Here is a 9,159-nt window from a genome sequence, read left to right as displayed (position 1 = left end):
GTGCTGACTGCAGAGGTCGGTGTGCAGAAAGAGGACAGAAGGGACGGAGAGGTGACAAATAAATATATGTTCCCTTTTAATGCCATAAAGGATTGTATTGCAAGCTTGAAGTGCCGCTGGGTTGGTATCTCATCTGCACGTACCGAAATTTGAACCTTGCGTGAGACTAGAAGGGAAAAAATCCCACCATTGTGTGATAGTCTGCCTTGGAATATCGTTAACCATTATGGGATTATGCATTTGCCTTTTTTTTTGTCCCTCATGCTTTCTAATCAACAACCACTGTTATGACGTGCTATGCATTTATATTAAGAATGTACATTTTTCTATTTTTATAACTGCAGAAAATATATTGGCAAAAGGTGGATGTCCTGGGTACTAAAAAGAAGTCTATGTAGTTATTTTAAATGAGGGGATTTAAAAAAATGACCCTGTTTTGAGTATTCCGGCATATTCTACTCTTTGACTATTGGAAAGAGTCCTTTTTAATTTTTAATTTTCTTATTTTCTTGTTTCTAATAAGGTTGCATGCTTTCTTGTAAGTTTTGTGCAGAAGTATAATGACTGAAAAATATAAAAATTACAAAGCGGTGAGTGAAAAAAATGAAACAAAAAAATTTTCATGATCTTAAAATATTGCCCAAAACCATATATACTAAATATAAACAAATCAAAAGGGTTTTTCTTTTTACCTTAACTTTTGTTGAAGTGTAACATACACACAGGAAGCGCTTCCTAGGTCGGGCAATATTGGGTGCGCTCGGAGTGGTGTGGCTACAGACTGGGGCAAGTCTTCTTAAATCGGTGGGTTTCTGTTAAAAGTTTTCTTAAAGTTTGGCTTGGTTTGGCTTTTTTTCTTTTGTTTTCCAAAGATTTTTTGAAACAGAAACAAATTGGTCAGAGACTTATTGGGAAAAAAGTTCAAATGCTATTCAAAAATACTTTAAAAAAATATTCCAGCAGAAAACTTCTTTGTAAACTAGATTATGTTGTAAACTTTTTTCTCAGTCCCTTAAGAGTGTTGGTTCTGCCCTGACTGGTGTGGCTCAGTAGATTGAGTGCGGGCCTGGGAATACAGGGTCCTTGGTTTGATTCCCAGTCAGGGCACAAGCCTAGGTTACAGGCCAGGTCCCCAGTAGGGGGCGTGCGAGAGGCAATCTCACATTGATGTTTCTCTCCCTCTCTTTCTCCCTCCCTTTTCCTCTCTCTAAAAATAAATAAATGAAATCTTTTTAAAAAAAGGAGTGTTGGCTCTTAACAACTAGAGTTTATCCCTATTCCAAATCTATCTCGTGCTCCTGAAAAACTGCAGAAAGACACTTGAAAGCTGTTTCTTTAAGACTGGGGTTTCCAACCTCTGGGCTGTGGATCCATACTGGTCCCAGTCCTGGCCTGTTAGGAACCAGCCACACAGCAGGAGGTCAGCTTGAATGTAATGTACTTGAATCATGCTAACTGACCCCCACACACATGGAAAATTGTCTTCCATGAAACTGGTCCCTGATGCTAAAAATGTTGGGGACCGCTGCTTTAAGATATAGATTTCTTTTTTTTATTCTTGTTGGTAATACAGTGCCACACCAACTGTGTGCAATTTTTGTTCCAGATCATCATGATGCTGAGAAGTGTCATCAATGACCTGCCCCTCTCGAGTTTCTGCTGTCTTAATCAGCGGTGTCCTTTTTGAGCGGGTGTCAACCAGGGGGGCTGACTCCAGAGTGCTTTCCCTCGGTCGGGTTCAGGGAAGAAAAGTTGGGAAGTGGCAGAGCAATCCTGCTGGCCACACCTTCCAGCAGCTTTCTGTAGGCAGTGATCTCAATGTCAAGAGCCGTCTTAACATTCAGTGAGTCTGGGTATTCATGAAGGCAACAAGCCATTTCTTCCTTCATGTTCTGAATCTCATCCTGCAGGCAGCCAAGAGTGTCTTAGTAGTTAGCAGTTTCAACAGCAAAGTTCTCTTCCATTTCATGCACCTGGCACTCCAGAGACTCTTTAGTTCCCTTAGGCATGTCCACATTGCAGGTGAGGGACTGCTCCTGTCTCCGGTATTCATTTGACTCCTGCTTTGCCTGGTGCAGGCATTATTGTTCCATTAGCAGCCTCGGAGACATCAGCAGACTTGGACTTGTACCATTCCTCAGCTTCCTGAGGGTTCTTGGCAGCCACGCTTTCACACTGCTGACGTATGTCACACAGGAAATCTGTGAGGTGAGGCCCGGATGTGCTGTTGCTGAATCTGGGCCCACAGCTCCTGGATTTCCTCATCATGGAGTTTCTTCAAGCAGGCGATCTCTTCTTCCAATGATTCCACTTGATGTTCAAGGTCAAGACATGCCAAAGCAGCACTGCCAACATCTTGTCTGAGGGGCTGCAGAATGCCCTGGGCTTACTCTCTCTGAAGCAGCGCCCCCTGGAGCTGCAGAATGCCCTCAGCTGGCTGGCACGCTCCACCTGCATGTGGGCCTGGTCACTGGTGAGCTGGTCCACCTGCCAGTACAGTGCCTGCATCTCCTTGTCATAGGCACACCTTGTCCTGGCCCTTGAGCTGCTGGAACTGGGCCAGTAGGATCTTGTTCTGCTGTTCCAGGAAGTTCACCTTGTCTGTGTAGTTGGCGAAGTGGTCCTTCAGCGCCCGCAGCTCTGACTTCTCGTTGGTGTGGGCGTTCTTGAACCCGGTGGAGCCAGCCAGCGAGAAGTGTACAGAGTCCTGCATGCCCAGGACAGTGCTCCACAGGTGCACATGGAGTGCACAGCATACAGTCCACCTGTCACCCAAGGACCAGGTGTAGGTGCTGTCACTGGTGCTGGGGTGCAGTGCACTGCCCAGGCTGTAGGAGGGGGTGGATGTGGTCATGTAGCTTCCTCTGGAGCTTGGTCAGCTGACTGCCAGGGCTGCCAAACATCCTACAGTAGGTGACGACAACACAGACCTGGTGTCCATAGCCAAGGAGGGTGGCAGTGGCTGTGCTGCGCAGTGGGCACATGGCTAGGTCTCTGGCACAGGGACACCTGAGTGCTAGTGGCAGAGAGCTGGCTCTTGTTTTGCTATATTGTTGACCAGTAACAGATTACACCTCCCAGTATTCAGGCCCTGATGTAGTCCCCTCCACTTTAACTCTGGGTTAGGCCATGTGACTAGTTTTGGACAATGGAAAATTAGCCATGTGTGCCGCACGCTGAGGCTGGGTGAGCACTTGTGCACTATGAGAACACAGCAACCAGCCTGTGAAGAAGTTCAAGCAGCCATGTAGAGTCCCACATGGAAGACAACAAAGGCCCCTGGCTAACAGCTAGCCCCTCTTTGCTAGCTGTGTGAATGAGGTCATGTTGGGAATGGATCCTCCAGTCCCCGGTGGGTTCTCCCCAGCTGATTTCACATGAAACAGAAATGCGCTGTCTCCACCAAGCTCCGCCCAAATTGCAGACTTGTGAACAAATGAGTGATTGTTGCTGTTTTAACGCGGTAAGTTTGGGGTGGTTTCTGACATGAATGAAATAGTACCTCAGCAATTTGGGGGTGGTTTCTTACATGAATGAAATGATACCTAAGCAATTCTTTTTTGCATTTTATCTAGGTGTCTATCACAACCTACATTTAAGTTGGTATATAGATTTTTAACCCTGTTTAATAGTTCAAGAACTCTGTGTTCGGGAAGATCCTGAGATTTCATCCTGATTTAGCAGGAAAGTATTCGAATCCCCCATTTAATCTATTCTCCACATAGCAGCCAGAGGGATCTTTCAAAAATCAATGTGATTGTGTCACTACATTGCTGAAATCCTCTGGGGCCTTTCCACTGTACTTACAATGAAAACCAAACTCCTTAGCGTAGTTTGCAAAACCCGCCATATGCTGGTCTTTGCTTCATTTTTTTTCAGTCTCCTGTCGTGAGACTCTCCCAAGCAGCCCCTTGCATAGTCTGGCCTGTTAGGTTGGCTTTCCGCTCCCTGAGCCTGCGGGGCCAATTCCTACCTTTGTGTCTTTTTACCCATGTCAGGTGTTCTCTCTGCCAGGAATAATGATCACAGGACTGGCTTCTTATCATTCAGATCTCAGCTGAAATATCAGCTCGTCAGAGAGACTTCCCTGACTATGGTGATCAGCCAGCTGTTGCTATAATAATATTTCATAATAAACCACCTGAAAAGTCAGTGGCTTAAAACAACAGGCATTAGTCTCATATGCACAGGCTTGTGGGGTGGCTGGGGGCAGTTCTGCTCTGCCTCTCAGTCTGGGGTCCAGATTGCCTCCCAGATGAGCCAAAGAAAACCCTCAGGCTTCTATGGCCCAGACTCAGAGCTCACACACTGCCCCTCTCCCCACTTGTCCAAACCAATTCACACTGCCAGCATCTGTCAGTGGGGAGGGAAGTCCTCTTTCCACGCAGCGGGTGTTTGCAGAACAATAATCGACCACACTAGCCAATCTAAAGCAGTTACACCATCAGCCCTTACCTCCATCTCACCCAATTTTAATTCTCTGCAAATAATTTATTGCTCTGATATTTTCGCGTTTATTTATTATCTGCCTCCCCTTGTGAAGGTATGTGTTCTGTGAGAGCAAAGACGTTCATTTGTCTTTTTCAATGCCCTGTTCCCAGCACATGGAACAGTTTCTGGATGAAAACAAATGTTAGCTGCAGATATTAGTACAGGGCGAAGGAGCTGGAAAGCTAATTTTTCCTCCAAACACGACTACACAAAAGCTTGATCTTTCCAGCGGTGTCTAACCTGAGGCCCGTGAGCCACATGTGGCCAAGGATGGCTTTGAATGTGGCCCAACACAAAATTGTAAATTCACTTGAAACATTATGAGATTTGTCTGTGATTACATGTCCCAATGTATTGAATGTGTGGCCCAAGACAACTGTTCTTCCAGTGTGGCCCAGAGATGCCAAAAGGTTGGACGCTCCCAAACCAATGGTCCGTCTTGTAATTTCTCCATCTCTTCCAGTATTGTCTTCTGATGATTTAGGAGAGATCATTATGTCCTGCCTTAATGCTTTGTTTTTTTATTACCAATCCATCTTTGTGAAATATTTTTTTGTGCCAGATGTTAGCTTCAGAAACTGTGCTTTAACTCAGAGGGGTCTTGAGAGCCAGTGCCCTAGAACTCAGATCTTCAAATCAATCTCTTCTTCCAGTTTCTTGCAGGTGATCCTCACCAGAGCTTTGACCCTGTCTAAGCTGGGCTCCCCAGAAGCTGACCTGGGTCCAAGGATCGGAGTGCATGTAGTTTATTTGGGTGCATGGACATGGGTCGTGGAAAAGTGATACAGGGAAAGAAATACAGTCCATCAATGGGTTCATTATTAGGCCAGCCACCACCGGGAGGAACTGGAACTTAATCCCACCAGTATTAACAATTCACTTCAGAATTACCCTGGCCAAGAGTCCAGGGAACTGGACATCTACACCCTTGTACTTGCCAATCTTTAAAAGCCGCCCGAGGGAGTTGGGGCAAAGAGGCAGGCGAGGTGGGAAATGTAACTCCTAGGCACCTTCACCCAGTTGGTAGGGCAATTGTGGGTTTTGGCAGCCCCAGGGCAGACTTCTAACAAAGATATGCCAGCCATTGAAAGTCAGGCTGGGTGAAGGTCAAGTTTAAGGACATCAGAGGGGATCGCATGAAAGACACCAATTAGCTTTTTAGAATAACAGTTTTATTGTGGTATAATTGACATTAGAATACATTGCACATATTTTTAAAAAGATTTTATTTATTAATCTATAGAGGAGAAGGGAAGGAGAGAGGGAGAGAAATATCAATGTGTGGTTGCCCCTCATGTGTCCCCTGCTGGGAACTGGCCTGCAACCCAGGCATGTGCCCTGACTGGGAATTGAACCTTGATCCTTTGATTCAGAGGCCCACTCTCAGTCCACTGAGCTACACCAGCCAGGGCATATTGCACATATTTAAAGTGTACTATTTGATGAGTTTGGACATATGTGTACACCCATGAAACTATGAGCACAGTCAAGATAATGAACATAGCTACCACCTGCAAGAGTTTTCTTCTGCCCTTTGGCCATCCCTCTTTCTGGCTCCTGCCCATCCCCCAAGAGCTACCAATCAACTTCCTGTCACAATAATTTGCATTTCACAGAAGTGTATATAAATGAAATCATAGAGCACATGCTTTTATTTTGTCTCTTTCATTCAACATGGTTATTTGGACATTCATCCATGTTGTTACATGTATCAATAGTTCATTCCTTTTTATTGCTCAGTAGTATTCTATTGTATGGATATGTCACAATTTGTTTATCCACTCTCTAGTTAATGGATATTTGAATTGTTTCTAGTTTTGGCTATTATGAATAGTGCTCTGAACATTTTTGTACAACTCTGTGTGTGGACATGTTTTCACACCTTTTAAAAATATTTTATTTATTTATTTTTAGAGGGGAAGGGAGAGAGGGAAAGAAACATCACCATGTGGTTGCCTCTTGAGCACCCCCTACTGGGGACCTTGCCTGAAACCCAGACATGTGCCCTGATTGGGAATTGAACTGGTGACCCTTTGGTTCACAGTCAGGTGCTCAGTCCACTAAGCCACACCAGCCTGGGCTCACATATTTTGATATTACATTGATAACTTGAAAGTGACCACGATAGGAGTATTTACACCATGAAAGTTGGCAGGCACTACAAATTCAAGGTTTTTCCTCCAGAGATCCAGCTGTTAAACATTTACCACCACACCATTAGAGATAGCCTAGGATTGAAAGTAATGAATAAAAGACTATGCACTTTTTTAAAAAGTTTAGCCCTGGATGCTGTGGCTCAGTGAACTGAGCACTAGCATGCAAACCAAAATATCAGTTCGATTTCCAGTCAGGGCACCTGCCTGGGTTGTGGGCCAGGTCCCCAGTAGAGGGCATGTGAGAGGCAACCACACATTGATGTTTCTCTCTCTCTTTCTCCTTCCTTTCCCCTCTCTAAAAAAAAAATAAATAAATAAATAAATAAATAATTTTTTAAAAGTTTAAATCAAATTTTTATTTAAGGATAGTTGGTATACAATTTTATATTGGTTATATTAGTTTCAGGTATACAATATAATAATTTGACATTGTTATAACTTACAGTGTGATCACCCGACTAAGTCTGGTAACCCTCTGTCGCCTTGTAAACTTCTCCCCTATTACCACCCCCTCTTTCTGGTAACCATCCCTTTGCTCTGTTTCTATGAGTCTGTTTTGTTTTGCTTTGTTTTGTTTTTAGATTCCAAAAGACTATGCACTTTTTAAAAAGCCATTGATAGATATTGTCAAGAAGGTGTTTCAAAAAGGTTGTCACTCTCTGGTTTATTCAAATGCGTAGACCCTTTATGCTATTTTAAAATGCTCAATTCCCTCTAAGTAAAAAACCCACACAGTCTAAGTTGCTGGTCTTTCCACAGCAAGATATTGCCATTTTTTCTTATTGTAACAAAGAACAGTAATTTCTGGGCATTTCTAAAGACTTAAAAGACATTTCTAGACTGGTGCATGTACATATAAAGCTTTTATATGTACATGCATGCATATGTACATGCAGGACAAAGAAAACCTTTTTAAAAAAATCAGGCCAGAAAGATGACATAATCAACCAAGGGGATTAGTGGGGGGGGATATGTGACATTAAGTTCTTGTTGTCTAAGGCATTGTTTATAAAGACATATTTTCATACAGGTAGAACGCAGTGAACATGCACCGTTTCTGCTTTACTCATTTACTATCATTTCACATCACATTTCTACAAATGGATGTAATCATTATTTTCACTTGAACTACTTCATAATATTCTATTATTATCCTTCCTCTCTTATTGAGCATTTGGGTTATTTCCAGGTTTTCGGCGTTATGAATAGAACGCCTTCTTGCAAATTCCCTCTTTTGCTTGGTAGGCCATTATTTCGTCGGATTAGCGTCCCTAAAGTCCTCTTCTTCCCTGTTCACTACTTGTTTATTTTGTTCCGCACCGTCACTTCTTTTCTTCTCTCAGCGGTCTCGGTGCCGCACTTGTCAGGGTTATGTCCTGTCACGGCACCCTGCGTTTCCCACACTACAACCTACCACACTTTCTTACAAATGTTTTTCCCCCAGCTAGATTGTACGTTCCATGATGGAGGGGCCGTACGTATTGCTTTTTCCTTTTCATTGATTTCTTATTGCTTATACTGTAGGTGCTCCATATCTCTCCATTATCTGTCTCTCTATTATCCATCCATCCATTCATCTGTCTCACTTCCTCTTCCTTCTTCTTTCTTCAAGTCTCATTGGACAGTAATTTTCTCAGAAATGAATACAAAAGCAACCCTTTGTGTCTTACCTGAAACCGATTGACCTTGCTGTGGGTAGATCATTGCTGACCCTGAACTAAAACCTCTGTGTGGCATCAGGCCCTGTCTGCTATAATCATGAGTCACCAGTCAAGGCTAATCAGTACTTCCTTCAGAGATGACTTAATTATAGGTAATAAAAATTTAAAAGAAACTAGGTGAACCTGCAAAATTATCTTTCTGACTCTTTCAAAGTCCAAGTAGCCTTGTGTTAGGTCAGAGTGGCTCAAGAAATCAGATGGATGCAGCGAGCCAAGGAGCAGGGTTTATTGTCGGGGAATAAGAGGGAAAGTGGAGCCAACCTAGGGAGGTTGGGAAGCCAACCAGGGAGGTTAAGACTCACTCAGTTGTTCTTAGGGCAGGGTTTTTAAGTGCAAAACCCCACAAAGGGTAATTGGCTGGGGTGTCGGAGTCTGATTGGCTAGAGCTGGTTGCTGGGTGCCATTCCTACTGACCGTCGTTCTTGATACATCTTGTCAGGCTCAAGTTAGAGCTGCATCCTGTTATACCGGGTAGGCCGACTCCAGACCCCAGTCTCAGCCGGGCATCTGTTTGTCCTGGGCAGGGTCGGCAGGCAGTGTCCCAGGCAGGCATTTTCTCAGGCTACATTTCCCAGGGTACAGTTTTACTGCCTGGTGATTTTCCATTCCTGCTAGGCCTACCTGGGCCTGTCACCTTGTACTTGAAATGAGTGTGTGTTAGATTAAGTTCCCTGGAAACAGGCTGTGACATGGAGATTAGTGCACAGGAAGTTCATCAAGAGCTACTTGAGGAGGTGCCTCTGTGGATTGCTGAAGGCAGCAGGCCTGGGTAGAGGGAGATGAACTGTGAT

At 44.0% G+C, this 9,159-nt stretch overlaps 1 pseudogene; it reads right to left on the bottom strand.

Annotated features, from left to right (window-relative positions):
- Positions 1-1,552: 1,552 nt before the first annotated feature.
- LOC119035625 (vimentin-like) lies at positions 1,553-2,941 on the bottom strand (annotated as a pseudogene).
- Positions 2,942-9,159: the final 6,218 nt, after the last annotated feature.

The sequence above is a fragment of the Artibeus jamaicensis genome, unplaced genomic scaffold (genome assembly GCF_021234435.1).
Source record: "Artibeus jamaicensis isolate MK-2021 breed Jamaican fruit bat unplaced genomic scaffold, CSHL_Jam_final scaffold_1283, whole genome shotgun sequence".
Classification (NCBI taxonomy): domain Eukaryota; kingdom Metazoa; phylum Chordata; class Mammalia; order Chiroptera; family Phyllostomidae; genus Artibeus; species Artibeus jamaicensis.
This window is presented reverse-complemented; position numbering and strand designations above follow the sequence as displayed.